Consider the following 19,006-nt stretch of genomic DNA (forward strand, 5'->3'; position numbering starts at 1 on the left):
TAACTTAAAATCGTACAAAACCTCTGATTTCATCATAACAACAGTTGTTGCTGTTCACTAATTTCTGTAGTCCTTCATGAACGAATACTGATTACCTTCTGTGTTTAATCAAAACAAGACATTTGCAAACATCCGTTTTTATTTTGTGAAACAATGACCAAACCGGTAACCTTACAACATCAACCCCCTTTAAAAAAAAAAAAAAAGAAATCACTATACGAACACAAAATAATCACTAATCACTGGTTAATTAATAGTAATCTAGGGGGGAAATGATTTTGTCATACATTTTAATGCAAAATTTTAATTAATCTGATTAGTCGATTAATCGATTGAATAATCGATTCAAAAAATGTTGGATAGTGACAGCACTACATAGAAATCTGATTGGACCACCAAAAAAAACTACATGGACCCCATTTTCGTAGACTGACATACGTGTGGTTGGCGTAAAAAAAACGGGCACATCTTCATTTTTATGCCAGGGCAAGTGTTGTTTATCGTGTTTGGGAATTTGACAAACTGTGCTGCATATCACAAGGCGTTTTTTATTACACTCCCCTGCCTCACTTGATTTAGTGACAGAAAGCAGACTAGACTTTAGACCATATGGAAACAGGTCTAAGTTGTGGCACAGGTAGCGTAACACAATTTTGGTGGACTGCACTTTGCGCTAGACTTGTGTGGGGCATGAAAATAGGACCGTTACTGTTACACTTCTGGAACCTGGGCAGCCGGGGCACATTCGATGAAATGGTGATAAGAAAAAAACTGTATGTATCGCAGTGCTTCTGATAATGTAATACAGTATATACAGCAACAATAATATGAGTATGGATTTGTCTAGTATTAACTGTGCATTGTGAGGCTGCTTTCCAAGCCCAAATCACTTGTGGCTTCTGTCTAATGGTCCACGGAGTGTTTGCCACCAAGCACGTTTCACTGTGGGTATACCGCTATCTGGCTAAAGTGCTGCCATCCTGGCTTGAAGAGCCCTCGACTGGAGCAGGGCCTTCAGAACAGCCTCTCCACCTGGAGGCAGAGAGGGTTAGAGAGGCAGAGGGCAGCGCGCTGACTGCACACACGCATTCACATTCACACGTACATTTACTCCTAGGCGCTTCCTGTGTGCGCAGGCACAAATGTAGACATGACTGCCACATGCACACACACACACGCGCGCACCTCCCAAGCTTTCACACACACACAGCCTGCTTCACATGTAGAACAGCATTCCCAGCTGAGTGCGTCTCTCCAAGCTGGCAATTTCAGAAGAGAGAGACTCAAGCTAAAGTATTCAGGGCATCACGTTGGTTTCACCATGGGTGGTTGGGGGTTGAATGGCAAAATGGCCCCACTGCAGGATCCTGCAAGATCCGACTTATTTCATTCATATATATCATTCACTGTCTGTCTGTATCGCTAGAACAAGCTAAACTGTATCAGAGTCCTGTTGTGGTCGTGCTGGATTGTTGCTGTTGATTTTCTTCTTCTCTGGCAGTTCATGTGAAAACAAACCTTGGTAAATCCTTGCAGTAAACAAAAATTCACACTATTAAAAAAATGGTTTTATATGGGTTATTTTACACAGTAAATTCTGTAGAATAAAATTGACTCTATTTAGAGTGCGACCAAATAGACTCAGATTTAGAGTAATATTTACACTTGGAAAAGAGTAAAATAAAGGATTGGGAACAAAAAAAAAAAGTCACTCTCTCGCTTGGAAGAAAGCCAATCTACTCCCGTAGCCACATGTGTATTATTATATCGCTCGTGTCAGCTGGAATCTTTTACTCCAAGAAAAAACATAGTTTTTGGTCTCCTATTGGAGATAAGCAAACAGTAGGAGGGGCATAGCTCAGATGGTAGTGTGGCAGTCTCTTAAGCTGAAGGTCATGAGTTTGTTCCTCAACCCTTTAGCGACAATTTTTCTATTTTACTCTCTTCCAAGTGTAAATATCAGCCTACTCTAAAACTGAGTCTATTTGGTCCCACTCTAAATTGAGTAAAATTTACTCTAAATAGAGTCAAATTTATTCAACAGAATTTACTGTGTACCGTAAGTGCACCACTGATTACGTTTACATCCATGACTTACCAGGTTACTTAAATAGATTGTTCAGATTGCGTTGAAGTTGGTTTGTAAGTAATTTACCTGATTTGTTATCATATTCAAAGTTGTTGTATCTCAATTGTTGTATTATAAACTCTGTCTTTTTAGAGCAATTCTCATTTAGTACACTTTAGAATCGATTTTAAATGTCCCAAAATCGATTTTATTTAAAATATTTTATACTGTCTTGCCTTTGTCTGTGTGTGCCTATATTTGGAGCGCTGTTCATGTTGTACCCGATTTATACACTGTTAAGTTGTAGCCATATTAGAGAGTAGAAGGAAAAAGTCACGATCAAGTTATTCCAATAAAAGTTTTTGAGTGATGAACGTGCCGTGAGTTGCGCGCTAATTAGCATTAGCGAGTCAGACTGGAATAGATCATTACAATTCCTTGCACATCTATAGATTAAAGCAAAAATCATTGTCAATCAAATCATTTTGAATCAAAAATCTTTCTTAATCGAAAATCGATTCTGAATCGAATCGCAGACCCAAAAATCGGAATCGAATCCCACCCCTAGTTGACACCAATTATTAGTAGTCAAGGAGACCAATAACCAATATTTCAGGCCAATATTCACTTGCAGTAAAAGAGAAAATATTAGCATCAAAATGAAAATATAATAATTTTAAACATATAAAGAATTGACAGCTTTGTTTAAAAAATTATAACAAAAATTGAAAGGAGCTTCCATCACATCAGCATGTATTAAGCTAAATTAAAAACTAAGCAAATAAATAGTTCTCTAAAGTTTTCTACTATAAATAATTTCTTAATTTTATATATTTTTTAAAATAAAGTGTAGTTTCATTTTTTTTTATAAACAAAAAGTTCCCTGTATCTCACTGAGCGCCAAATGCATGCAAATATAGCTAGTTTGGGGTTTTCGTAAAAGGTTTCAAAAGATGTTCGCAGACGATGAAAATTTGTCAGAATATGTTTGAAATGTCTTCGTGACAAGTAAAAACTGTCAGTGACTATTTTATAAACCCTGATGAAAACCCTAAATTCGCCACGTTCGCGAGCGTTCACCGCTTAGTGAGATAGCAGCTTTATTAGCCTTCAGATTCGTAAAATGGCCGATGCCGATAATCGGCCCGGCTGATAATCGGTCTATCCCTACATTACATGCAGGAGGAATTTGGGTTCTAAAAGTCAAAGGGTCAGGTCAAGGTGTTCACACAACATTTTAAAAGTCTGGTTCCAATTGGTTTACTGCAATATTTTGTTGTTGTTCTAGTGCATGTAAATGTACTATTGTGGGTGATACAAGTTGCACTGTAGATTCCACAAGATGCTGCTATAAATGAATCATGAGTAAATCTGTGAGGCGTGAATAATACATGGGAGAAGAGGTAAAAGCAACACAAAAGAAAGGAGTGCTGTTATTATTTGTTAATAAGACACCCTTGAGAATTACTAACTAGATCTCATTACTACAGGACGTGCTGGAATGCATACGCACACGCCCTACGTGCGAAACATATGCAGGTGTTTCTTTACCCTACATGACTATTTTTACCTGCGAAGCCTGCCGTTGCCTAGCAATGTGTAATTACATCCCACACTCTACCAGTGAATGATTAGACGCGATGATGGATGGGTTAACGCGGTCACCGAAGGATGCCTCGGCGCAAAGCTAATTACACCAGCATACATGTGTCATACACCTGATACATGTGATGGCCCTCACAGCATTCTGCCGTAGCTGGGGGACAAGCGCGATAAAGGCGGACGTCGTGTGTGCTGTTAATCAACAGATAAGAGATGATGAAGGAACTCAACTCTTGATTAATAGATCCACATATGGCTCGGAGGTGTTTTAAGTACAGAATGACCAAGTGACAATTGGCATCAATGAACTTTATTTAACTTGGACTGTCTTTAACGCTGTATGACATAATATGTTGTATATGTTGTCGGAAATACAGCATTTCTACTATTCTGTTTTCTATTCTTTGAAAAGATAATAAAAAAGTATATATTTTTAAAATCCATTTTTGGCCACAATGATGTCTTTTCATTTGTATGTTTGCTGAGATGACCAGTATTCAAACAATGATTTCTTAATTCTTGATGTAAAGGTGGAAATCAGCTTTCTCAGCTCATTCATCCATTTTCTATGCTTCACGTAGAAATTGGGGCCTTCTGAAAAGCATGTTCACATCATGTCAACCAAGTCAACACTTGGTTGGAGCACCTTTTCCATGTATTACTGCATCATTAGTCAGGTTTCCACCCAATTGTTTAAAAAAAAATTAAGCACATTTACTGAAAATGCGCAAAATGGACGTGCGACTTATGCTCGTTTCCATCTGTTCTTCTTTTGCAAATATTGAGAGGGAACTCCGCCGCTTTAGGTGGCGGTATACCCCATAGAGATGTAATCCACCAGTAATTTAAAAGAAGAAGAAGACGTCCAGGAAGCGACTGCGCCTTGTAATGAAGTCGTAGAGAATTTATTTTGTAATTCTTGATAAACCGTATCGTTTATTTGCTATATTCCATCTGGCATTTTTTATATATATATATGTGTGTGTGTGTGTGTGTGTGTGTGTGTGTGTGTGTGTGTATACGGGACTAGCTCTTTCTGCTCGTGCATGTGATCGGGTTATCCCGAATGTTTCAGAAACTGTCATTTTGACCGTAACCCGAATATTGACTGCATGTAAACGTAGTCATTGAAATCCACGACAAAGACCTAGCACAATTTAAATTTAAAAATACCTCACACAAGTGGATGCTGTGTGTAGCCGGCCAGTTGGTATGCAGACCATTCCAGCTACCCTTACATTTTGAAGGAAAGCATTTTTTTAATTCTTCAGGAAATAACTTTATTTAATCAGAAGTAACGTTATTTAATCAGAATACTGTGCTTCACATTGAATGCATATTCGTAGGTCAATTAGTTTTAAAAAAAACGGGCTGTACCTATCATACTTTGGATCTGCAGTCCCCAACCGTGTCACATAAAGACATATGTTGACCAACTCACCATTACAATATGTAGTTATTGTAATTAGTCAGGGTTCATCAAGCCTGTCCCAGCTTGGGTTACTGATAATCTTTTTTGTCTTGTAATGGTGGTCTGAAGTGGAATCGCAAACAAAACAAAAAAAGTCTGCTAATGCCTACAGAATCTGCCAGTGCATATCACACCGCTTCAATAGCTGACTAACAGCGCATCTTTGATCAACTCTATAAAATGTTTTTTGTTCAGTCTCTCCACATACATTTAATAGCTTCCTGGGAGTCTTTTTTCAGTATTATTAGTGCCTGTGCATCCAAACTTTAAGTGCAATATTATGTTTAGCCTTCCTAGTGCTTGACTTACTGACATCAAATACCCCCCAAATTCTGGAACAGGTTTTGCTTTGCAATCTTCTCTTGTGCGTCCTTTTCTATAACATATTTTCCTTCCACTCAACATATGCACAATTTTGGATCAGGAGCTGTGTTGTGCATTCATGTCCACTTGTGCATACAAAGTGTGTGTGGGTGCTTGTGTATGGGCGCGTTCGCGTGTATTCGGGTGCTTTATGGTCGCCACAGCTGCAGCCGAGGCTGTAGGCTGAGTAATTGCCTGTCTTCATAGGGACAGCTCAGATGCGAGCTAAAAGTCAAGTGTTCCCTTCCTGCCGTGGGCCTCATTTGGATTCCACATAGCTAGCTAGCCAGCTAGTGCCAGCCTTGGGCCTGTATTATTCATGGCTTGACAGATAGCTCTCACTAAAAGCATTGGAAGTGGGCCAGGTGTTGACGATGCGAGGGCGAGACGTCGTTACACCTCACTTTCTGGCTCAGAGGAGGAGGATGGATCGTAGCCATATAATGGATTATTTGGAAATAAAAAGATAGTGACATTAAGATTTTAGCAGAAACAAGTACAGTAAATTCCTCAGTGGGAGGAAGAAGAAGAAGGATGTATATAAAGATAAAGAGTGGGCTGGGCTGAGAAAGCAAATCTGACAGAATTATACAAAGTTCAGAGAAACTGTCAAATTTTAGTACTGGTTAGTGTCATTTCAAAGTAACTCATGATACTGTATTACAATATCACACAATATATGAATTACAATGTGCTACTATACATTTAAACTAATACAACCCATAGATATGAACAGGTAGATACGACATGCTCCTTTGGAGCTGCGTGCCTACGGTGATGCTAAGCTAATGTCTACTATGCTTTCCATTACTTTTTCTTGAACTCCTGACCATGATTTGCCTTTGTTTAGAACGTCGCCCCTACCAATATGGCCACCACATAGGTGTGTCTGTTCATAGATATAAAAACTAGATGTGTTGCCCATGCTGTGAGACAATGGGAAGAAACGTGACATGCAGGACGGCCATCTTGGGACAGGGCTGCTCGATCACTCATAACATTACAGTAAATGGAGCACAGATTTTAAAATAACTATAGATTGCTCAACTTCCCCAAAATCCCAACCAATTTTCATTTGTTGTTGTTAGATATCACACCAGAGATGACATGAACTATTACGTGTTAAAAAAATTTTTTTTTTAAAAATTAGACCGAATCATAGCCACCTTAATAAGGTTTGTAAACCAATCAGTTTTTAAATCCATCAAGAATTTAGCAAGTTACGAGTATTTGAGTAAATCATCCAATTTACCACAGACTACAGCACAGCAAACCATAGCAGTCCCCTGTCCTAAGATTGCCGACTAATGGTGGCATTGCCGAGTATGTCATGATGAGACATCTAGTTTTTATAACTATGTGTCTGTTAGCCTCCTCTCGTTTGTACTGTATATCTATGATCTGTCTAATGATTGCACCACAGTGCCAGTAATATCCATTAAAAGTCAACAGCCAATAAACAAATACTTTAAAATAATAATAGAAAATAATTTTTAAAAAACAGTGGCCTACCAACACTTTGACAACTTCCGTAGCCGTTTGGAGCGCACTGGACACTGTTTTCTGTCCGTTAAATCCAAAATCTATTGGTTTGGGGTCCATAAAATATTGGTTCTACTGTACTTGGATCACTATAAGCTTTCTGCGGAGGTCCGGGAGTTCTCTGTAAGACCTCATCAACTCCACTTGGCAAGCGTATCCTTGTCCTAATACTGTCACATATCCTCAAGCCCAACAAGCCACAAAAAAAACACTATGGTGAATGGACAAAGCCGTTAGCCAATGAAACATAGTTGGCATGGCTAAGCTAAAGGCTATAGCTTGTATGCGACCGCTAGCTAACTAGCCTGTTGCAAGCCAACAACACTCGACAGATATTGAAATTTGGAAGGTAAAGTGCAGATTATTTTATCTACAGAAGCAGTTAAATGCTAGGCTTTGCTCATACACACTGTTTACGTTCCACCAAGAGCCGACCGGACTGCACTGTAAATCAATGCAGTACAGTACAGTGTATGAGTGCTAGCTGCGTGATGTCATACAGTAGATAAACACAGATGTCGCAAAAACAACGATTTTTCTCCCAATGTACTGTGAATGGGTGAATTTGCGTTGGGTCGATTGTACAGCTTTTAATTTTTTTATCTTATGTCATTGTGAACATGATCATAATATTGTGGCCAGTCAGTAGTATTTAGAATCATAAATGCAGCGATGAGGCTAAAATAAAGAGAAGTCACAAAGGCAGCGCAGATGAGTGAACCCATTCCAAACAGGATAGCGACGAGGGGAAGAGGCAACCATCCGCCTCCATCAAGCTCCCCTCAGTCTCCATGTGCAGAACCAGATAAGGTCGCATTAATCAAAATGTGCCACTTCCTCTGCCAAAAACACACGTCTGTGCCATCAACCCCCCTCCGTGCGGTATCTGTCACCCAAATGTAAATTTCCATATTTAATGGGAATGCTTTATATGTCTAAAAAGAGGCAGTGTGTAGGTTGGATCTGTCACTTCTGTCATTACCTTGGGGTTCATCCATCTTTGTTGTAATACTATTGTTACGATGTCAACAATATGATGGAGCTGAGAAGTGATTGGGTTCTCTATTTAATAGATGTGATCACTCATAATAGATGAACAGTGGCTGGATTTTCAACGCCACACTAATATAGGCCGACCTGGATCAAAATGATTTACTTATGCAATTAACTAATATGATTTGGAAACGATACCATTTTAAAGCCACAACGTCCTTCTGCGTATTTTGACAAGCCTACCTTTCCGACGTTAACTGGCGTCAGATAAACAGGTGGTGTTTTTTCCCCATCCCCTTCTATTTTTTTTAGCGCCTCCCCGAGGAGATACATCAGAGGGAATAACAGATCATGTGCTGTGAGTGTGGAGCGTGCCAGGGGGATCTGGGCACAAGGGGGAAGGATTTATGCGAGGGGGCGGGCGGCTGCTTAGGGCATGCTCAAGGCTTTTCAGATCTCGACCTGCGACCTCTGGACCTCCCAAAACCCCCAGCCCCAGACCTGTCCTCATGCCAACTAAATTGCATCAATGTCAAATAGCCTCGCTCTTCTGCTGGTGAGTCGGTCGGTGCCTAGTAAACAGAGCTCATAGAAGGGGAATCACAGCGCAACTAGAAATGCAATTCAGCTGATACACCATATACAGTATTTGTCAGAGAAATACGTTGTGTGATTTCTTTATTATTATAATCCTTTCATATCAACTGTGTCAAGCAAAAAAATGAAAGTGGTTGGACGAATATGTGAAAAACGAGTTCACATGTATAACGGACCATTTGGTGTTCCACAGGGTTCAATTCTGGGGCCTCTGCTATTTTCATTGTATCTGCTGCCCCTGGGTTATTTAAAAAAAAATGGTGGTTGCTTTATAATTATAGAGTTGAGTTAAGTGATGGGAGTCTGCGTCATAACTGTATGATGTGCAACGCCCAGATGAGCATTGCTAGTTAATCACAACTAGCTTTCTAGCAAAATTAAAGGAACACTTCCATACACTGCATAGAGACGGGAAATACAAGAACACAACGCTTTCTCAATTCAAAGTGAAGAGAGCCAGATTTCGATGAAAAGATTACTATCCCTCTGCATTTTGTTCACCAGTAGGCTAAACCTGAAACCTATGTCATAAAATCATATCTTATTTTTCAATAAAGAAGGGTTCACATGCATAGGAAACTAGTGGGGTTCAGTGCCACCAATAAGGTTAAGAACCACTGTTATAGATCAACACTAATAAATTAATGTAATTTGTTTTTTAAATGGTACCTAAGTTTTGCTGAAAATGTAACAATAACAGAGACAAGAAAGTATCAAAGATAATAATAATGAAAAGAAAAAACTGGGGAAAATCACATAAGCGCCCAGTCTCATAATTTATTATTACATTATCTTAATTTATTCCTGTACGCTTCTCTCTGTTAGCTCGTACAGGCAAACAACGGCTGTGACATTTGTCTAGACGAATAGATGTGCTGGAGGAGGAAGTCTTTCACAAATGTCTTTTGGGCTAGCAGCTAACTTGCTGCCTAGAGCGTGTGTGCATGCTTTCGTGTGAGTGCGTGCGCGTGTGTGTTAGAGTTACATGATTGATTGAAGTCATTACAGTGGTAGAGAGACTCCTTACCTGGCTAATCCAGGAGTGAAGCTGCAGGATGACAGATAGCTGAATTACACGCCACACCAGTCGGGTGCCCAATGAGCTTTACTCATGCTCGAGAACTCGAGACTCGACTACCAAATTATGCAAAAGGACATGTGTGTGAGTAATACAAACATTTCACTGCAGTACGGTAGATGCATACTGTATTACTGTCCTTTGCTTAGTTCATCTAAGCACAAATATTTTAGGACTTCACACATTGTCTAAACTTGTTGCTGGTCATTTCTTCTATTCTACTGTATTTACTTATGTATTTATTTATTTATTTATTTTAACAATCTATAGCAGTTCCCGGTGGTCTGGATAAAGGTTCTTATATACTGTAGACCTTATATAGACAGGTATGTGTTTCCAAATGATCTCCCACTCAATACTATTTCTGTTAAAGATAGACCGATATGTTTTTTTCAGGGCTGATACCGATTCCGATTATTAGTAGTCAAGGAAGCCGATAACCGATATTTTTGAAACATTTATTTTCATTAAAATGGAAAATATTGGTGTCCAAATTTAATTAAAAAATATCTAACTCTAAACTCATTTTTTAAGCATGTTTATCTTAAACTTTTAAAATTTCGTTTTTTGTTGTTGTTTTTTAAAATCTTTGTCAATAGACATCTTTGTTTTAAAAATATAGCAAACACCTTCCAGCCTTCCAGCGTCATTAGCGTGTCTTAAAAAGTTAAATAAAAACTTGACGAATAGATCACTATTGTTTTCTACAGTAATTAAAGATTTCCAAAATTTCTAAATATCTGAAACTTTTTTTTTTAACTTATCTTGTTTTTTATTTTAAACAAATGTATAATAATAATATAATTTAATTAAATGGCTATGATAAGGGGCATATTTCATAATATTCCTGAATAAACTAGCAGTCAGGAAGTAAAACTCTTGTAATAATAAATATATATAACTTTTTGTAAATATGATTGTCTTGTAAATATAATACTTGTTCAAAACTGCTACTTACAAGAGATTTTCTTAAAAATAATAATAATATTAAATACACGATTCCTATGAAAACAGGCTGTCGGAGGCTATTCCAAGTAGTGTCATTTAATTAACTGAAATAAAATCTTCAACGCTCTAATTTTTTGTGGATCTGACTAGAATGGTATGTTTAACCTAAAATAATAGCTTGTCTTTAACAAAAAAGGATATGTCCATTTTGCATCCTGCCGTTGTGTAACCGTTGTAAGAGTTTGCTTATTTGTGTGTGATGATATACTGTCAAATGTCAACAAAAAGGTCAACAATGCAGATTTTTATTTGTCCGGTTGTGTTAATTGGATTGCATTGACTTGACATTATAATATTTCCCCAGACTTCAAATTATATAATGCAATCTATAGTGGTCCGACTTAAGTGCTGCTGCAAAAATAAAAGAATACACCAGTTGAGCATCCCCAAATCTCTCACCCCGTCTTTTATGGCCTCTGCTTCATCCCAGCGAGAAGCCTCAACAGTCGCTATATCGCCCATCCACTAAACTGCGGCGCCTTGATGGGAATAGTATCAGCAAGGTGCACAAACAGCTTTTGAGGAGGCGTTTACCACCAAGCGTGATGAAGAAAAATATATAAATAAATAAAGGAAAGAGGGTGCGCTTTCTGGGTGGTGCAGGAAGAAAGAATGAAAGGTGGGAAGCTGCCTGCATGGATTGACGACTTGCCCCTACTCGGCTGTGCTGTCGCTCATGTTCTGATTTAGAGGCTCAAACTAGGTAGCCAGTGTGATGAGGACACTTGCAGTGGCATGGATAAAAAGGAGTCTAGCAAGAAGCAAGAGTGTTTTCCTAAAGCTGAGACAGGGCTCATTAGTTGCAGGCTACAAATGTTGGAGATGTGCTATTGAATGAGAAAAGCAGCCTTATCGAACCACTGAGTTGAACCGCCTGCTGCTGGGTTCTCATTCCTCTCAGCTACCTACATCGCTGTGTTCAACATAAAAAATATTCTCGTCAAGACATCAGAGTTGTTTGGTGTCTTTCCACACATGAGGGGACTATAAGTAAACAATTCTTAATTTGTTAAGACCCAGGTGGACATGTGGGGAGAGTTTACATAATGTCCATTACGTTGCATTGATGAGGGATTATTTCGACAGCGCAGCTAGCACTTTCATATTTTACAAGTTTTAGTGGGAGGTGACAGCCGTGCTGCTGTGTGCGCAAGAATGAGCCACGCAGTGACTGAGATGTGAGCTGGAGCCTGAGCCGCCAGAAAACGCCCCAAATTGCAGTCGTCTGCCTGTGCCATGTGCTGAGCCTCCTGCACCAAGACTCTTGTCTTTTGTTCTCCCCCTGCTTGCGGGAGAAGCCTGACAGCTCTGAAATGATCCGCTCTGCTCTCTCTCTCTCTCTTTTTCTCTTTCTCTAAATTTTAAAATGAAAACAGACAACATAACGTAATTTTCCATAACAAATATAGAAAGGATTAGAACACAAGGAAATACTGTAGAATACTTTTTACTTGTGTATTTGTCTTAAAGTAGTTTAATCTTCTTAGTATTTAAAAAAAAAAAAATTAACACTGAAGCACAAAACAGAATGAATGAATGAAAAACAATGACCAAACAGAGGGTGAATGTGTATGCGTTTGTCTTATTGTAGATGTATATGTGTATTAGTATCATTTGGCAAGGCATATCGTCCCGTCATGGAGATAGCCTTCTCATTTCATTATTTGCAACTTCCTCTGTTTACATTCCAGCGCAACGAAGCGCTCCCTTAATGGTATTTAGCATATAGGCGGTCCAAAGTTGGACCATCTCTTATGTGTGACAAATTCGACCTGGAATAAACTGACCATTCGGGGTTCTTCTGAAATTCCCAATGGCCGCCACACCCTTGGCAGAATCCAATATGAGCGAGAGAAAGAATGCAGCACGGCAACTGGCATAGACAAAGGAACGATCTGACGCCTTCCTGGTTTGGCCGTAGAGCTAATGACTGAGAACAGATTACCAATTGCTCACAGGTGTGCGCCTCATTGCTCAACTCCCTGCTGGGCCGCCTCGGCGAAACAAAGAAAATACACGGGGAAAAGCCAACTAACTGAAAAAAAAAACCCGGAACACAACGCAGAGTGGAACACGGCTGCTAACCTTGGCATAATTAGACCATTACAATTTATTTAGTATTGAAAAGTGTGCCAGAAATCCGCAGATAAGCTACAAGCAAGTAGAAGGGAAAAAAAACGATCATCTTTATTTTTATAAATAGTCACCAAATGTGTCCTTTACATTTAACCCATCACAGCAGTGAACCGCAAACACACATAGTGGCACACACTGGAGCAAGGGGTGATTTAATGCCCAGGGAGCAGTTCAGGGTATTGGTATCTTGCTCAAGGACACCACAACCGTCTAATGAGTGCTGGGGGTCGACTGTCCATTGCCACATCCTCTATAATTCTCTCTGTCCACACTTAAGAAAGTTGACAGTTTGTTTCCCCACAAACTAGGGCCTTCCTAAAGGTAAACAAAATCCAAAAAGTTGAAGTCTAGTCATAATTGGGCATATACCGTAATAACTAATATAATACCAATACTGTTTATGTTATGGCATGAAGTGTCAAAAACAGTCATTTGAACAGTCGTAATAGAAATGTGTTGTATGCAAAATTGTCCGTGTGTGGCAATAACAGCAAGTGACTATATTCGTCTTTTGTCTGAAAGAACAGAGAAAGAAACATTCTCTAGGCCTTTACTTACTTGTCTGACTACAGCTCCCATTTTTTTCTAAGGGCCTGGCTACCCTCACAGTCAGCCAGTGAGGATAGCCAATCCCTCATGGATTTCTGGAGGCTATCACCATGGAGACGGTGCTCTGCCACACGTGTCTATAGATCCTGCTGCTGGATAGAAGCCACAACCAGAGGTGCTGCATTGCCTGCATCTCTCGTCTATGGAGAAACAACAATGAGCACAGGTTGTGGAAGAGATCAGATTTGGCCGATTTATAGTGTACTGTATGTACTCTTAAATATTTACAGATGGAGCTGCAATGGAGGGAGGAGAAATTTGGCATGAGAAAGTTGTGTGACAGGAAAGGGGGATTATGGAGAAAGAGAGGGAGGAAAAATCTGCAGCGAAAAGAGGCAAAGGGGGAAGAAGCAGCCTGATCCTTGTGTCATGCAGACAAATAGCATGTGATGCTAATGACTGGCTAAAGCTTTTGCCCCTGCTGAGAAGAGCCGCTAATATGACTGCTAATAAAGGTGCCATGCAACGCTGTCGCATTCCAGCAGTCGCTCAGCTGTCACCCAAAATTAGCCAAACGGGAGCCCTCCGTCTCTTGCCTCTCCCCTCTCCTGTCTCACATTAAGGCTCCACAAATGGGCTTTCCTCTCTTGAAGTGTTATTTCTGCATGTAAGGGCCACTTTCTCAAAGTGTAATAGAATTTGTTCCATCCCATAATGCTGAGGGTAGCCACTCCATAAAATATGAAGTGGTCTTTTCGCAATGTGAAGCCCTTTTCCTCCTTGATTGCTACCTCTCCGGCACACTCTTTCTTGAGGATTTCCCAGGGGACACCAGTTTTAGCGGAGAGGGATGGGGGTTCGATTTGTGGTTTTTAATCATTAAGTGTGTCAATTTGAGCAATCAAATTTTCCTATCAACATTGTTCTTCGGTGTAGTTGCAATGTCTTGAAGCAGTAGAAGTCTAAATTGTTTTTGCTGCATTGCATGTGTAATTCAGGCTTGCACCTTTTCTACCTAAATGGGGTCCTAAGACAGGAAAAAGTGAGAAAGAAAACAAACAAACAAAAATTGTGTGCCACACAAATCATGCAAGTGACTCACTGTAGCGATCCTTGGTGGAACAAGTTGAAACTTTTTGACCTAAATGTGATGCAAAACAAAAAAAAAGTCAGATTATATGTCCATGGTAGTTCAAAAATATTATTGTTGTTGTAACTTTATTTGCAAGTTCAACTGTAATGATTACAATTCGGCCATTTTGGAAAATTACATACAATTTTGCATCTGATGCAAACCACTAGTATTTTTTGTTTCTCAAGACACATCAAATGTAAGCATTAATGAGGATATATCATGAATATTTGACTTTTTATGCACTATTGTGCCTGCCTTGCAGTCAGGTGATCCACGTTCTAATCTCCATTGGAATGTTGAGTTTGCATGCTTGCTTTCTTCACCTCCGCTACGTCTCGATACCGTAGATAAGGGCTTGAAGAACAAAAACAAAAAAACTGTATTGTACCACTCCTTTTCTGCTGCATGCCTATGGCGATGCTAAGCTAATGTGCATGCTTTCCTTTCCTTTGATGTGACAGTCGCCTCTGCCAACATGGCCACCATATAGGCATGTCTGTTAGCTTGCTCTAGTCAGTACAGTACTGTATATGTGTGAGCGCCGCTTCCTGTCGCTGTGGCTGATTGCTACTTGGTGTTTCGCATCACTGTGGCTATACAGTAGCTGTGTTATGTTGGTTGTTAATAAACAGAAATGTCTCAATGGGGCAGCATGGCTCAGTGGTAGAGTGGTCGTCTCCCATCCGTGAGGTTGTGGGTTGTGTGTGTGTGAATGGGTGAATATGAGGCTTCAATTGTAAAGCGCTTTGGGCACCGTATGGTGTAGTTAAGGCGCTACACAAAAAGTAGTCCATTTACCATAATCCATAGGAGACACTACAATATGATAGCATAACCAAACATGTCATTGTGTCACAATGGTAGGTTAAACACACACCATAACCTGAGGTGCTAATGCTAGCTTTTATGTAACTGCCTCTTATGCTGCCTCTCGGTCACCCAGGTTGTCATTCTAAATGAGAAAAGGCTCTCAACTGATCTGCCTGGTTCATGAAAGGTTATAAATAAATAAAAAATAATAATACGATTTTTTTTTTATTCAGTTTTATTTTTAAATTGGATTTTCATTAATATAACAAACAACAAACAAACAAATCAACCTCCAAACAAAACTGACAGGGGAAAAGGCAATTCAGTGGCTTATATAATGAATGAGCAGTATAGGCCTACAAAACCAGACAAGCTGTAGGGTAAGATGTGATACAGTAAGAGTGACCGCAAAAATATCCTTAACATGTTACAAAATAATAATAAAAAAGCTTCCAGACACTATGATAGAAATTGAATCAATCAGGCATCAGCCCTGGTTAGCTATTGCACTGCATTAACCACAGTGATTCTGTTTACATCATGGATGACCCGGATTACCATTACTGCGCTTGTGACATGCAGGCGGCCAGAAGGAGCAGTGGGAGACGAGTCCGTTTCGAGAGAAAAACAAAGGGGCACATAAATAACAAATAAACTAATTGTCATCATATTACAACTAGTTGGCTAACCTGTTTCTATGATTTATTCAGTGATCACCGAGATTTATGCTATTGTCTTGTTAATTGTACATTATTTTTTATTATTGATTTAAATCCAACTAAATAATTGTAACGCCAAGTAGTGTGAGTGGGCTGAGATGTGGCTGAGATGAAGAATGTTGCATTCAAGGTCACACAGTGACAGAATCAGTGAACGTGGGATGGAGCTGTGGAGGCTTCCTGTTGTTTAGTCATCAGTGGGGTTCGGGAGCATTCGGGCAAATATTTCTCTCCCGGTTTCATAACAAGCTGACAGCTCAGGGACGTAAGGACACCTGAGACCCAACATGTCCTGTAGGCAACGCAGCGGGATTAAAAATCATTTACATAAGATTTCCTGTACAATAGTAGCTTCAAACGGAGCTGGATCATTTGAACTGGTAACGCCAAATATATGTAATAATGCTGAGGAGTTGTTGTTGGTTGAATCACTGCATGTTTACTTTATGAAAACTTTATTTGTACAACGGTGACCTCAAACGGTGAGTGCACTTGACTCCTTTTTAAGATACAATGAACAGCTGAGCAACCCAGTGTTCGTGATTTGCAATCCATTAGCTGAGGAAATTATAGCAATTCAACATTTTTTCTTTTTTATGAGTAATTCAGGAGCGTAAGTACAGTGCATTCAGGCACAAATCTATGTTTGGCTTTCAAGCTGCTTTTTTATTTTGCATCTGCTCCAATTAGGTTATGCTTCCATTGGAGATCTGATGCAAGAACCTAGATCATTTTATCCCTGTTGCATTTTGGTGAAACATGTACGGTGCATTCGGATTCCTCAGTCTACCCCATCCTTCTCACCTGTTCTCCTCTCATGACTTGGCAGCAGCTAACCTACTGCCTATGATTTATCTCGAGGGTACTGGAAGGGAGGTGCTGCAATGAGTGGCATTTTAATGTGATTTTAAGGTGTTTGGCTGAAAAGACTATTGATCACAGTGCTGCAGCTTGCTCACACACACGCACGCACACACTACCCCTTGGACCCTCATGCAGCCCTGGGGCAGAGGCCTGGCTGTCACGCAGGGAATGAGTTTCCATGTGGGTTTGGATTAATGAAATAGGGCCCCTGGCTGCAGAGGAGGCCAGGGGGTCAGGCCATTAAGGAATCCCTGGGCAGAGTGAGATTGAGCCTGCCAGGCAGAATGGACGCTGACTGACTGATGGACGTTCAAGGAAAGAGGGTGAGGGAAGTGAGAGGATGGCAAACTTGACTGACAGAGTTCCGCAGATCCTTAAAAAGTTTTGAAAGGCATTAAAATCCATGAATCCAAATACTGTACAAGGCCTTAATTGGCATTATGCTATGTCAGGACAGTAGACAGGACAGTAGACCCCTGCGATGTTACCCCAAGTCCTAAAACCTTGTAACTATATATGCTTCATATTTCCTTATTGTAAGTTGCATTTGTCAAATACATTTGTTTAAAAAAAAATTGTTTTTATTGTATTCATCTTATTATTTTTTTCCTCTATGCACTCACCTTGATTGGCTACGTGTAATTTTTATTGCTAAAAGGAAAATTCTGTATTCACGGACAAATCCTTGCTTTTGTGAAGTGTTGTGGAGGTGACGTCAAGAGGCTAACTACTGCCACCTAGAGGCTTGACATGCATGAATGACGTGAAATGAGCTTAAAGGAATACAAGACTTATGAAATACTAACCAACTATTCTGTGAAATGGCTAATTTCAACTCTTCCGTAAAAAAATTGTCAATTTATGTTGAGCGATTATGATTTTATAGCACTTTTTATGAATATTTTTGCATTAAGTACAGTATCGACCATTTTGGACAGTCACATGATCATCGTGACGTGTCCGCTAATGACAACAAAGACACTCACGAGGAATTATCGCGCCCCACAGCGGACATCAAAGGTGGAATTCCGCACTTCTTCAAAAGCAGTACAGCCACGGAGTACTCGCCAAAGATTTGTGTCCACAACCGAAAGCGGGGATGAAAGTGGCCAATAACAACTCATTCAGCCGGCCGACTCATAGCAAATCGGAGTTGGGGACCGTCTACAAGTTGCGTGTTACAGAGGCTCAAATTAAATTACTTTGTTCGGTCCCTAACCTGGACGGTAAACATCCGGGTGACTTTTACTCTACAGGCCATGCTACATGTGTGCTAAGGATGCTTTAGCCACTGGCTTTAGCCCACATTAAGAGAGGCCACCCCCCACCCCCCACCGCCCCACCCCTTTACGGAATGACATGAAACATGACGTGCTGAGGATTTTACTCTGATCAGAATTAGCGCAGTAATTGGAATGGAAGACGGTCTTTTTCTTGCCCATTACATCAGCAAACTCCCATTCAAGTGAATGACGACAGCTGTCGTTTACACACGGTCACGTGACCAGGATAATGGTATGTTTTTATTTTTATACTTAATCGGTTTAAAAGAAAATTCAGGGAATAGGATTCCAGAGATATTTGCACTTTTATTCTTTATACACAATGCCTAATCCAAAAATGTATTATTAGTGGTGTGTTCTTTTACAAACGCACTTTTGTGTTTTAGACAAGGCAACGTGGATAGAAATGCAGGTAGGAAACATTCGGTTTTAAAAATACCTGGCTAGGTGTGGACAAGACCAGAAAGTCTTCAAATAACCTAATTTTGTTAGGTTAATTGAAGCAATTGCTTTTTAACAAATACAAGCCTAATCCAAACTGTACTGTGGCAAACTGAAATGTGGTGAAAATAGTGAAATATTGATCATTTCTCCTCGACCAAAGAAGCAACAGACATTAACTTAAAAAAAAAAATACAGTTATGCAATCAATATATTTTTCACATACAGTACACAAGCTTGTGCCATCCATTCAGTTAAGACATATTTTGTGTGTAAAAGTAGAGCCGGGCCAGGGGAAATATCCAGAGGTTGTGTGAGCGTTTGTAAAATAGCAGCCCAGGGATATT

The 19,006-nt window shown here is 39.8% G+C and overlaps 1 protein-coding gene across 11 annotated transcripts in view; it reads left to right on the forward strand.

Moving 5' to 3' along the window:
* myt1lb (myelin transcription factor 1-like, b) overlaps positions 1-19,006 on the forward strand; it is a 139,782-nt gene that overhangs the window by 59,839 nt on the left and 60,937 nt on the right. The window lies entirely within an intron of this gene.

Source organism: Leptonotus elevatus, chromosome 14 (assembly GCF_054856555.1).
Source record: "Leptonotus elevatus isolate MCC_2025b chromosome 14, RoL_Lele_1.0, whole genome shotgun sequence".
Lineage (NCBI taxonomy): Eukaryota > Metazoa > Chordata > Actinopteri > Syngnathiformes > Syngnathidae > Leptonotus > Leptonotus elevatus.